We start from the raw sequence: 14,565 nt of genomic DNA on the forward strand, positions 1-14,565 counted from the left end.
GTATGATATTATGAAAGAAAAAAGCACTAAAAAAGACCAATAACCTTGATTTATTAACCTATTAACACAGTATCCGCATTTCCCCATGATATATGTACTTACAAGGCTAGACTATAGTTGCCGCTTGGACTTTTGACAAAGTATATAAAAAACTATAGATCTTTTGTAAGATTAGTTTTGTTTGGATGACTCTAGAGACCTTCATGATTATGTAGATATATAAATGTCAACCAAAAATACTTGTTAGTAAAATGAAAATTACCTTTCTTTGGGAGGGTTTGCCTTCGCCATGTTTCTTGGAAGAAGAGGTAAGAAGTTGACAGCCTCATGTGACAGGAAGGAAATAAATACCTTTTTTTATCCTTTATTTGGTTGTTAGCTTGCATGTCATTGAGAAATAAAACATGGATAACATCTAAAAAAATTCTTAAAAAAAGGAAAATGACAACTATGCACTGTGGAAACTATAGTTGCCGGTGGGCTTAAATGGGTTCTCTTACGAGAGATACTCTCGTACTGCGTTGTCGTAGCAACGCATTGGGGGAAATCCTTTTCCACGAGAATACTGAAGCAAAAAATTATCCTTAATTTTGTATCAATGTAAAGCGCATTGCCACAGCATACAGACCTAGGCGAGACAGCTCGCGCGCCTATTGGCTGCTGTGCGGCAAATGCTTAAGCCAATGGAGCGAGCCCTAGAGTGACGTCACACCCAATGAGGGCGCTTCGCGCCCTCCCGCGTCACGTCCCGCCGAAACGGGCGTGGCTTAGGGCTATATATTCCGCTCACAGGCTTATGAACTCTGATTTTTTATCCTTCAGCGAAACACCTACTTCGCTGATCCGAGGAGAAGCTGCGCCGTCGAGAGAGCACTTCAGCGGGAGAGGACGTGAAGCCGCTGGCACCGCCGCCTTCTTCGCCTTCCAGCTGCGCGTTCCGGCGCTTATATCCTTTTGCCTCTATTTGAGTGTGTGTGAGTTCGCTGGCGCGACTCACACGTGTTATTTGTATCCAGGAAGCCGTCTTCTCCGAGGATGCCTTCCTACGGCTCATGCCGTGTAACACTCAGCGACGGGGACCGTCATGTTATATGCGCTTCCTGCCTGGGTGAGCAACACGCGGCTATCGCACTTGCGGATGGCGGCTGCCATCACTGTGAACTTCTGCCTTTGGCGACTCTGCGGACTCGCCTGGCGTCGTTCCAGGAGCCCGTGTTTTCCGCTGTTGTGCCGCGCCGTAAAAAGCGCCGTGCACAGCGGAACCCTGAACCATCCCCTGGCCGACAATGTTCGCCGGCGCGCCCGCGAACTATTTCTCCGGCTTCTTCAGCTTCGATCCCCGACGGACAGCGGCCGCAGATTGCCGCCGCTTCCGTCGACGACATTGATGAGATCGACGCCATGCTGAGCGATGAGGACTCGTGCTCTGTCTTGGCGTCCGGCAGCGAGGATTGGGCGAGCTCTGCGGACCTCGCGCCCCCCACTCCCGCGACCAAAGGAAAGAGAGCGAGCATCGAGGCGGAGCTCATCCGCGTGCTCACTCAAGCCACGGCGAGCCTTGGCCTTGAGTGGGTTTCGCCCGAGCAGCCTGCCCACAACCGGTTGGATGGCTATTTTCTGCCCGGGGAAAGTCTACGCCTGCGTCTAAGCCCGCCCCCTTCCTTCCTGAGCTTCACGAGGAGGTCGCGAGAGCTTGGACTTCCCCGTTCTCCTCGAGGACGAGGTCATCTGTTTCTCTAGCGTTCTCCGAAGTTGACGACGCTAAGAACAGAGGTTACCTTTCCCTCCCGCCGGTCGAAGAGCCTATCGCGGCCCACTTATGCCCGCCCTCCGCTGGACAGCGAGCTAAGATGGCGCTGCCCTCAAAGGCTTGCCGCACGACGTCATCCCTGCTCCATCGCGCCTATGCTGCCAACGGACAGGCCGCGTCAGCGCTGAACTCCATGGCGACGCTGCAGATATTCCAGGCCGATCTCCTCCGCAAGCTGGATGAGAACAGGCCCGATGCGATCTGCGTGGCGGATCTGAGAAGCGCTACAGACCTGGCTCTTCGCGCTTCGAAGTCTGCGGCCCAAGCCATCGGACGGAGTATGGCGGCGCTCACCGTGTCTGAGAGGCACCTCTGGCTCATGCTCTCAGACATGCCAGAAGCGGAGCGGACCGCGTTCCTCGACGCCCCGCTCTCCCCTGCTGGTCTCTTCGGGACGTCGGTGAAGGAATTTACTGACAGGTATGCTGAGGTGCAGAAGGCGACCCAGGCGATGAAGCACTTCCTGCTGAAGCGCTCCAACTCAGCAGCAGGCCGTGCGAAACCGCCTGCTCAGAGTTCACAGCCCAGACCGCCGCCCAGCTCCTCTTCTCAACGCCGCCAGACGCAGAGCTCGAGACCGCGCTCTCGCTCTTCCGGTTGCCGCCCCGCGCCGCGTGGCCCGCGACAGAAGGTAGCGTTGAAGCCAGAGCCCTCGAAGACATCCTAGCACTGCTAGGGAAGCGTCGGTGTTCAAGTCCCGCTGCGGCCGGACCCTCACCGAAGCTCACCGCTCGTGCAGTCCCAAGCGAAGCGACTGTACCAGCGATCATTGCAGCCAACAGGCGTGTCTCACTGGCCGCTTGCCTGCACACAACAGCCGTTTTCACAGCTACCCAGATAAATCCATTAAAGAGTGCATTTTCTGGTGTCCCGGCCACGGCCGATGGTGTTTCTTGTGTAGTAAATCTGCCCGCTGTAATGTGCACATCCCTACACACAAACACGGCCCCACCCACAGGGCCCGCGCACATAAAATCGACCCAGCTCGATTGCGCGTTAAAAGTAGCACACGTGCCCACTACCCTGTGCCCACTAATGCTACCTCCTGCTCATCGCACGGTTTCTGTAAAAACGAAACCTGCGTGCAGGCGCTCCGCTCCGGCGAGCGATGCTATAAAGGTGGTAAACGTGCCCGGTCCCCAGTGCCCGCGTTCCCACACAAGCATCACGGCTCCTACGGAGCCCGTCCAGCCCTCCCTCTCCCGCCTAAATGCTGTCGAGGGGTCGAGCGCGGACATTCTGCCCGCTTTCATAAGCGCGGCCCTGGCCTCAGATGTTGCGAGCGAGACATTTCTGTCACAGCTCACGAAAGCCGCTGTATCGCGAGTCGATCAGAGCGTGCTTTTCACTCAACCCCTAGCTACACGTGCAGATGCATGGGAGAAGCTTCCCGGGGTTTCAAAATGGGTGATAAACATCATGAAAGAAGGCTATTCGCTACAGTTTCGCAGACTTCGGTAGATTTGAATGTAGCACACCTACTTCGAGCCGAAATTCAGAAACTTCTGAGAAAAAGGGCTATCGAACCTTTATCTCAGGCTCAGAGCGAAGGGGGGCTTTACAGCAGATACTTCCTGGTACCCAAAAAAGACGGGGGTCTCAGACCCATACTAGATCTGAGGCAGCTGAACAGAGCGCTTGTGAAACGCCAGTTCAGAATGCTAACGACCAGAAAAATCCTTGCGCATGTTCGCCAAGGAGACTGGTTCGTGTCAGTAGATCTAAAGGACGCGTATTTTCAAATACAGATTGCGTCACGTCACAGGCGATTTTTGAGATTCGCCTTCGAGGGCCAGGCATACCAGTACAAAGTCCTGCCGTTCGGCTTGTCTCTAGCACCCCGTACATTTACGAAGTGCATGGACGCAGCACTCGCTCCCCTCAAACTGCAGGGTGTTCGAGTGCTGAACTATTTGGACGATTGGCTCATCCTAGCCCAATCTCATTCAGAGATAGTGGCGCACAGAGCCCTGCTGCTGAGTCACTTCGAGAATCTCGGTCTCACAGTAAACTGGGAAAAGAGTTCGCTATCCCCCAGTCAGAATATTTATTTTCTGGGACTGGAACTGAACTCGCTGTCGATGACAGCGCAGCTGTCACAACAGCGCACGCTGCGCATCCAGTGCACAGTCAGCTCATTCCGCTGCGGCGCTGTTCTCCCTCTAAAGAGCTTTCAGAAAATGCTAGGTCTGATGGCCTCAACATCTGCAGTACTGCAGCTGGGCCTGCTGCGCATGCGCCCGCTGCAGATATGGCTCAAAGGGAGGGTGCCCTGCAAAGCATGGGCCACCGGTCGGCTTCGCCTCAAGGTCAATCAAGCTTGCGTTGCAGCTTTGAAACCGTGGAAGTCAAAAGACTGGTCCCTGTCAGGTGTAAGCCTAGGGATTTTGTCACAGGTCGGAGCGGACCACGTGAGTACCGCCCCTCCCTTGATCTCCACCTCGGGGAGGTTCCCAGGGATACCCCAGACGACCAGACAGAACGAGGACACTGGAATGGAATTTTAAAATACAACTCTTTATTAATTTACTTAAAATAGGGGAGGGGGAGATGAAGGGCTAAAATCCAGGGGGACTGGAGGGTGAGGACGCCGCCTCGGAGTCTCCGTCACGGGAGAACCTCAGATAAGTCGTCTCGTTCGTTGACTCAATGTCTGGCTCCGATGTCCTTCTGTTGGCTTACTCGCCTCTCTTTCCTAGGTTGAACCTTCCAGGCGTCCACGCCACGGCTCACTCCTTCTCCCGGGCACAGGGGAAACTCAGATAAGTTGTCTCGTTCCTTGGACTCGATATTTGGCCTCAATGTCCTTCTATTCGCTGACTCGTCTCTCCTTCTCTTTCCCAGGTCGCACTCCTTGCCTCAGGCGTGATTCGGCGGCTCCCTTGAGGGATGGGTCAGTAGTCTGGCGGTATAAAGGTAAGCACCTCCTGGACCTTCACGCCACGGCGCGCTCCTTCTCCTGGGCACAGAGATATAACAAAGAAGTACTGGGGTGAGGGGTGACAGGATTACCTCTTGTCTCGGGCGTGGTTCGGCGGCTTCCTTTAGGGATGGGTCAGTGGTCCGGCGGTATAACGGTAAACAACTCCAGGGCATCCGCTGGATCGGGGTCAACACTGGGACTTTCGTTTGGTATACAGGTACGTATAACTTTGCTCACTGGATGTCACTCACAGACTTCGTAGGCACGGTACATCTGTTTCTCTCCTCGTCTCGGGCTCTGTGATAGCGATGGCTCGCGGGCTCGAACACGGCGGTGATGCTGGATCGGACGCTTCTGCAGGCGACTCCACACAGGTAAGTGCAGGTAAGTATATCCGCCCGGGACATGTTTGCTCAGAGCGTGCGGAAGCGTTTCCCTCCTCTCCACTCAGGCACTGCACACACAATTTCCTCCAACACAGCCACGTATCAACACAGTTCCTCAAGGGGTTCTTACTTGGCTCCGATCGTACAATCGTCGTAGAGACAGAGGGTAGGGTGATGTTCACAGCATAAATCTATGGGCTCCGCCAGCTTCGGGATCTTGTCCTCCCCAGAGGGTGGGTCGGCCTGGAAAGTGGTCTTTGTGAAAACACGCACACAACACAGCTCAACACGGCAAATTCCAAGTGTACACTCTCACAGTCAAGCCACTGACTCACCCACGGCACTCCACACACAGTCCAGGTGCACTTAAGGTCCAGAGACCACTTTTTCCACGTCGTTTATCTCGGGGGGGAATCGCTGAAGCGCTGTTATAGCGAAGGACCAGCAAGGGAGAACGTCGCTGCCGCACCACCCCGGCGTCTTTCCTGTCCACTGTCGCTGGCTTTCCCACGGTCACTCTCCGCAGTGGGGCCACTCGTGTTCCTAGATCCAACTTCACAAAGCTCACAGATGATACACTTCCAATGAGTTTTCTACTGCATAAGTTTTTCAGGGTACTCACACGTTGACCAACCCGTGTTCTCGTCTTATTCTCTCTTGCAGTGTTCGGCTCGCGTCCTGGCTGCTGTGCTCTCTCTCCCGAAGGGATTCGTTTATCAACACTTCCGGGAAGCTGTCCTGCATGTAACTTCCCAGTAGCGGAACACACACTTGACACTTGAATCACAATGCAAAACACGGTTTGTATTATACTCAGCCCCGTCTCTTTCCTTCCTCTTTGTGTTTGCCCAGATGCCCAGATCCTATCGCCGCGACGGCTGGAAGAGGTTCCCACCACGCTTGGCTTGAGCCCGACCCGGAACTAACAGCTGCGGCTGTGTAAGACCGCTGCAACAACTGACGACAACTGAATTCTGGAAGCTCTCTTTATACTCCTCCTGCTTCCCCTTCATCCAATCTGGAGATCGCGCTGTTCATTGGTGCACCTGCCACCGATTAACCCTGATTTTGGAGCCGGGAAGGGAACCGGAAGTGGAGGTGTTTGATCCGGGCGGAACCAATCTCCGCCACTATGGTTCCACCCCTATGGTTCCGCCCCATACAAAAGTCACCCCGTGACATCTTCCTCGAGTCTGAGGGTGGTGTCTACGGACGCATCCAACGCAGGGTGGGGAGCGCTGCTCGAGGGCAGACCGCTGTTTGGCCTTTGGTCAGAGCGAGAGAAGCTCTTCCACATAAACTGCCTCGAGATGTTAGCAGTGTGCAAAGCGCTCACTCGCTTTCGTCCCCTGCTTATGGGCTGCCACGTACTGATACGTTCAGACAGCATGTCAGTGGTGTCATATATAAATCGCCAGGGCGGCCTCAGGTCCCTGTCATTATACAGGCTGACCAGACGCCTTCTGGTATGGGCGCGCTGCAACCTCCTTTCATTAAGGGCGGCGCACGTGCCAGGACACCTGAATGTTGGACCAGATGTACTGTCCAGGAACCGCGTTCCGGCAGGAGAATGGTCGTTACACCCACACACAGTGCAACTGTTGTGGAAGAAATTCGGCAGAGCAGAAGTAGACCGCTTTGCGTCTCCGGAAAACGCTCACTGTCTGGAATTTTACTCAAAGAGCAGGGACGCGCTGGCTCATCAGTGGCCGCGCCGCCCGCTGTATGCTTTTCCCCCTGTCTCCCTCCTGACCCAAGTGGTGGAGAGGATCAGGGAGGAAGGATGCTCAGTGCTGCTGGTAGCACCGCTGTGGTTGAATCAGCCCTGGTTCCCAGCTGTGATGCAGTTAGCCAGCACCGCCCCGTGGCCAGTGCCTCTGAGGAGGGATCTCCTTTCTCAAGCAAATGGTTCGATTTGGCATCCTCACCCGGAGTTATGGTCCCTTCACGTGTGGGCCATCAACGGGTATCCGCTGACCTCCCGCAGGGAGTGCTGAACACGATCACACAGGCTAGAGCTCCGTCTACGCAACGGCTCTATGCGTCTAAATGGTCTGTTTTTTCTGGCTGGTGCACGTCTCGTGGCGTGTCACCCCCAAGACTGCGGAGTAACAGAGGTTTTGTCCTTCTTACAAGAGCTATTGGATAATGGGAGATCCCCTTCCACGCTCAAAGTATATGTGGTGGCTATAGCGGCTTTTTCTGAAACCGCTCACGGCCAGTCCATAGGAAGGAACGATTTAGTCATTTGGTTCCTTAAAGGAGCTAGGAGACTTAATCCACCCAGACCTCCCACTGTTCCCATTTGGGACCTTTCTACGGTGCTGGACGCCATGAAGGGTCCTCCTTTTGAGCCTCTTCAGGAGATTGATTTGAAACACCTGTCGCTCAAGACGGTGTTTCTCCTGGCTCTCGCTTCAGTGAAGCGCGTTGGGGACTTGCACGCGCTCTCCGTGAGCGCGTCGTGCATGGAATTTGGGCCTAATGACTCCAGAGTCGTGCTCAAACCTAAGCATGGTTACGTTCCAAAATCCCTAAACACACCGTTTAGGGCGCAGGTTATTTCCCTGTCTGCCCTTCCAGTCACCGGGGACAATATGGACGATAATTTTCTCTGCCCAGTGAGGGCATTGAGAGCTTACGTGTCGCGCTCGTCTGCTTTCAGACAGACGGAGCAGCTTTTTGTTTCGTTTAGTGGGTGTCTCAAGGGACTGGCCACTTCGAAGCAGAGTCTATCCAGATGGATAGTAGACGCGATAGCTCTAGCGTACGCATCCAAAGGCATTCAGTGCCCTTTGGGTGTTAGAGCGCACTCCACGAGAAGTATGGCTTCTTCGTGGGCTTGGTCGAGTGGGATTGCCTTACAGGATATTTGTATGGCGGCAGGCTGGGCCTCACAGTCTACATTTATCAGGTTTTACAACCTCGAGGTGCCCGCCTTACAGGCCAGGATTTTATCGGTTTAAGATAACCGTGTTTATATTAGACTGAGATTTCAGTCGCCGTTTTATGGCATTGTTATGCTGAGCTGCTGAGTGCAGTCAATTTATGCTGATCTGCTATGTGCAGTCGATTTTGTGAGAGATGGTGGTTAGAACCCACCTCTTTCAGGATTCTCTGTGAGTCCTATAGGTGATTATGTACTGTATGAACCCCAGCTCAGTGCTCTGGGTCTATGGTGTCGGATCACTGCATACACGGCGTCTTACAGGGTGTTCCCCAATGCGTTGCTACGACAACGCAGTACGAGAGTATCTCTCGTAAGAGAACGTACTCGGTTACTAACGTAACCTCGGTTCTCTCTAGAGAGAGAACGAGTACTGCGTTTCTTGCCGTGTCTGCGCTCTGGTTTTTTCGCTTTAAAAATCACTCATTGGGTGTGACGTCACTCTAGGGCTCGCTCCATTGGCTTAAGCATTTGCCGCACAGCAGCCAATAGGCGCGCGAGCTGTCTCGCCTAGGTCTTTATGCTGTGGCAATGCGCTTTACATTGATACAAAATTAAGGATAATTTTTTGCTTTAGTATTCTCGTGGAAAAGGATTTTCCCCAATGCGTTGCTACGACAACGCAGTACTCGTTCCTCTCTCTAGAGAGAACCGAGGTTACATTAGTAACCGAGTAGGTTCTCACACATCGCTTGAAAGTGCTCTCTCTCCTTTACAATGCTGTCGGATGCAAATATGGTCATTTCCTTTTCATCAGCAACCAAACGTGAAAGTATATGGGCATTTAACTCTAAAAGCGAAATCTCCTTGGCTGATGTCAATTTCTGACAACGTGATTGGTTCAGATGCATCACGTGACGCGCTCTGACATTTAGATGTGTGTTTTTGGCTGTTTTTCTGTTCAGTTGAAGGCCATAAATGCTGTGTTTATAAGTTTTGATGTGATTTATGTGGTTTGTATTGTTGTTGCTAATGATTTGATAAAATATTGTGTCAGTAAATAGTTGTTTCCACTAAAAAAGTATGATTTTTTACATTACAAATCTTTAAATGCCTTTTTCTCAAAATGAGTTTTTTGTCATTCTCCAGTAGAAACATCTCAGCCTATGTAGCACCGATGTACACCAAACTTTCCAGTTATACACTTAGCAGTATTCTGAAGATATGTTCAGAGGGATTTGTTAATAAATCATTCCTGGCCTGATTTATGTGACATTTTAATCAAAAAAAATATGGCGAAAATTATTTTTTTAAGGTGGACAGTATATTTTGATTTCCTAGGTAATTAAAGCATACATCCTGAAATCCCTCTGAACATCTTCTTTCATCTTGTGTGTAATCAAAATTAAAAAAGAATTTTGCACCTGGCTTTATCATATGTTCAGATCTATCTACCGAAAATATATGCAAAATTGCGCATATTTAATGAGAAAATGCCTAATTTGCATAATTAACCCTCAGATGGTCTTCGTTTCGGAGTCACCTCCTGGCCCTTCCTGGTCAGAAGTGACCGGACTCCTAAAAGTTTTATTTCCTCCATCCCAGTAAAACCAATGCAATTTATTTTTGTTCTATAGTATTTTTTCTTTTTAATTTTGTATTTTGAGAGAATTTTATTGAATTTATTAATATGTATGCAATATTGATGGTCTATTTTTGCCTCTTTTTTTTTCTTTTTTTTTTCATGCAGTATTTTAGTTTAATATAGAGTCTAGGCCTTAAAAAAAATGGTTGAAGCAGATTAGCACTATCTGGCTAGAGTATGGAGAGAAAGCGTAGAACCATGTTGTAACCACTAGATGGCATAAACAGCACTCTATGGAGAGGCATGTGACTTCCCCAGCTGTTTATGAACACATTTACTTTTTTTTCTTTTTTTTGGTGGATTTGAATATATATTTAAACAATCTCAAAAACTATTTCTTATCAAGTTTTATATTTATTTATTTTTTTTAGAAATAGTGATTTAATGGGTTAGTTTTTGCATTATGATTAGTCAAACCTAAACATTGTGTTAGAAAGAGAAGCTTGCCTAGAAAAATTATTCTAGAGTGGAAATCACACAATCCACCTAATATGTCATCATGGATTAGTGATATAATGATGTTTAATATATATGTTTCAAATATATATGCATACAAATAAATAAATAAAAAATTTGGGGGGAAAAAATTCTAAAAATTTTTTTTTTACTTTTTTTTTCTCTTGATGTTTTAGAGTGTCACCCCTTTACTGCTGTGTACTTAAAATGTACATTTCCTATGGGGGTCATTTTTGACCAAAGACCACAAGTGTGACTATTTTTTTATGACCACTTAGCATGCTCGGATCATGACCTTAACATAATGCCATAAAAGTCACCAAGTTTCGTAACATTCCGATGAAGCTGTGATTTTTAAAAATTCTAAACATATTTTTTGTAATCAGAATTTATTGGTGTGTATGTGTATAAACGTGTGTTTGTATGTGTGTGTGTGTGTGGGTGGGTGTGTCTGTTTTGCACTCTTGATTTTGTAGAGTGTCCCCCCTGCTGTGTACTTTTTTTAGGATTGTGGCCGATTTGTAGATTGTACCTAATGCCATAAAAGTCACCAAGTTTCATAACATTCCGATGAAGCTGTGATTTTTAGAAATTCAAAACAGAAAATATTTCGGTCAGAACCGACCGAGGACCGTCTGACATACAAATTTCAAAAACTTGTAATACATTTTTTTTTATGAACTTGTGTAACTGAGGAAGTTTCATGGTGATATTTATTATTTTGTACCCTATTCACCTGTAGTGTCTCGCCTTAAATGTAAATTATACTATAAATTAAACTATACAACTTTTTTTACATGGTCATTGACCTCTTTGGATGTTTCACCAGCTGTACAGTAGTCCAAATTTGACCTATTGAACATATTTCTGGCAAAAGGGTCCTGGAACCTTTCATTTCTATACATACTAATAGACTTCTGAGAATTTTACATCGACTGTATTTAACCTAATGAAAGTATTTGTTTCCTTGATCTTGAACATTCTATACACACCCATAGTCTCCTTCTGATGTTAAATCAGGCAGACATTAGTTCAAATGGCATGAAAGGCTAACATACTATGCAGTACCTTTCAGTAGTCCATATTTGAGCTACTAAACTAAATTTCTCGCCAGAGAATTCGATTTTTAACTTTCTTCTCAGTGACTCCTTCTGATGTTTCATCAGACATACAAAAGCTAACTTTTGAAACTTTGAACCTATTTCTGGCCAAAGTGTCCTTGATCTTTATCTTTTAATGCATACTCTTAGACTCCTGGTTTCTTCATCAGCCGGGCAATTGTCCATATTTCACCTGCTGAACATAATTTCAGGCAAAAGGGTCCTGGAAACTTCTATACATACTATGCAACTTTTTGTACATGCTCATTGACTCATTGTAGTCCAAATTTGACCTATTGAAAATATTTCTGGCCAAAGTATCCAGTTTGGGGACACTTTGGCCATTATTTATGTTCAGTATGTCATATTTGGACTACCATGGTTGATGAAAAATCAGAAGGAGTTTGTGAGCATGTATAGAAATTCAAGATCTTGGACTCTTTGGCCAAAAATTTGTTTAGTAGGTCAAAAGTGGATTACTGTATGGTCAAGGTAACATTATCAGAAGGCTATGAGAATGCAGAGTATGTTAGCCTTAATGACCCTTTGGCCAGAAATATGTTCAATAGGTCAAATTTGGACTACAGTCTGACTGATGAAACATCCGAAGCAGTCAATGAGCATGTATAGAAAGTTGATATTTGGGGACACTTCGGCCAGCATTTATGTGCATTAGGTCATATTTGGTCTACTATTATGGTTGATGCAACATCAGAAGGAGTCAATGAGCATGTACAGAAAGATAAAGATTGAGGATTCTTATGCCAGAAATATCATCAATAGTTCAAATATGGACTACTCTATGGCTAATGAAACCACACGGAATCTGTGAGCATGTATGTAAAGTTCAAGACCGAGGACTCCTTGGCCAGACATTTGTTTAGTGGGTTTAATATACTATTGTTTGGTCGAAGTAACATTATTAGAATGCTATGAGAATGCATAGTATGTTACCCTTTGATGACACTTTGTCCAGATAAATGTTCAAAACGACAAATAAGGACTATGTCTGGCTGATGAAACATCAAAAGGAGTCTGTGAGTATGTAAAGTCAAAGTTCCAGGACACTTTGGCCAGAAATATGTTCAATAGGTCAAATTTTTACTACTTTATGTCTGATGAGATATCCGAAGGAGTCAATGAGTATGTATAGAAAGTTCAAGCTCAAGGACTCTTTGGCAGAAATATGTTCAAAAGAGTCAATGAGCATGTATAGAAAGTTGAAGTTTGGGGACACTTCGGCCAGCATTTATATTCCGTAGATCATATTTGGACTACTATATGGTTGATGAAACATTAGAAGGAGTCAATGGGCATATACAGAAAGATCAAGATCGGGGACTCTTAGGACAGAAAAATGTTCAAAAGGTCAAATATGGACTACTGTACAGATAACCCTTGTGCACTGTTCGATTTCTGTGTAAACCCTTTATGGTGCGGGTCAAATTGACCCTAATTGGATTCAATACAATTCCTCAAAAGTCGCACTATGAAAAACAACAAAGATTCAGGTACAAATTGTAAACTTTTAATATCAACATTTGTCAAACATAATTTTTTTTTTTTAAAATATGAAAATATGATTTATGAAAATATTTTTAAAACAGTTTTGTTTTGACAACATTTTATTATTATTATTTAACAGTATACTGTTTTTGTTTTTTTTTACGTTTTTGTTTATATATATATATTTTTACATTTTATGCTTGGAACATCTTAACTGAACAATTAAATTTAGCTGTATACTGAAAATAATGTTTACTTTTCCTAAGTTGGCTCAACTTTTGTTTTGTAGACTCATTTCATAAAGTCAAGAAGTTACTTCTGACATGATGAGCACACAGCAAGTGTGTGTTTTCTGCATATGAATTTCTTGCACTTCACACACGGTGCTGGTTTTGCTCTCGCACTTGGATGGGCACACCTCACATCACAAGTGCCCTGCCATACATAAAATAAATGTTTTTAATTTTTTGTATGTACAGTTTCTTTTGAATAGCTGCCTATGAGGGTCAAATTGACACTATTAGTAATAGTACAAACGTATAGTCATTTTGTTTGTATATGTCAAAACATATCAGCATGTTGAAACTTTGCATGCATGTTCATGATGATAAATGAGAAAAAGTCACAAAATATCAAGAAAAAAGGTTTAATTTTATTTCAGGTAGCTTGAAAAAAATTAATGATCGCTAATTTTTACAATCTGTGGCTTACAAAATATTTTTCTGTATTGAAAAAAGTATGGAAAAGCGAATTTTTTAGCTTCATAAGCTAGTAAAAAGCCACAATAACAAAATATAACCAATAAATGTTATTATTTTGGGTCGGTACAGTTGCCTTAGAGCGTTAAAATATGTGGGTCAAATTGACCCGCGAACATCACGAACGTAATAGAAATTTTGTTTGTATATGTCAAAACACATGAGCATGTCGAAACTTTGCATGCATATTCATGAAGATAAATGAGAAAAAAGTAACAAAATATCAAGAAAAAAAACATAGGTTAACCAGTATTTCCATCAACTAGAAAATCGAAACGGGTCAAATTCACCCACAACACAAGGAATAATGAATTCATAAGGAATTCATGTATATCATGTATAGAAAGTTAAAAATCGATGACACTTTGGCCATGAAATTGTTTATTAGGTAGTTAGGTAGGTCAAATATGGACTACTGTATTGCTAATGAAACATAACAGGAATCTCTGACCATGTATAGAAAGTTAAAGATCGATGAGACTTTGGCCAAAAACTACTCTTTGGCCAGAAATTTGTTTAGTAGGTCAAATATGGACTGGATATGGTCGAGGTAACATTATTGGAATGCTATGAGAATGCATAGCATGTTACCATTTGATGACTCTTTGGCCAGATAAATGTTCAATAGGACTAATAAGGACTACTGTCTGGCCAATGAATCATGAAAAAGGAGTCTATGAGTAAGTAAAGTTAAAGTTCCGGGATACTTTGGCCAGAAATATGTTCAAGAGGTCAAATATGCACTTCTGTATGGCTGATGTAACATCAGAAGTAATATATAAAAATGTATATAAATTTACCCTTTGATGACCTTTTTGCCTAAAAACTGTTAAATGGGTCAAGTTTGGACTACTGTCTGACTGATGAACTTGAAAGAGTCAATGAGCATGTATAGAAAGTGGAAGTTTGGGGACACTTCGGCCAGCATTTATATTCCGTAGATCATATTTGGACTACTATATGGTTGATGAAACATCAAAATAGAGTCAATGAGCATTTACAGAAAGTTCAAGATCAAGGACTCTTTGGCCAGAAATGTATTTAGTAGGTGAAATATGGACTACTGTATGGTCGAGGTAACGTTATTAGAATGC

Source organism: Phoxinus phoxinus, assembly GCF_949152265.1.
Source record: "Phoxinus phoxinus genome assembly, chromosome: 5".
NCBI classification, from domain to species: domain Eukaryota; kingdom Metazoa; phylum Chordata; class Actinopteri; order Cypriniformes; family Leuciscidae; genus Phoxinus; species Phoxinus phoxinus.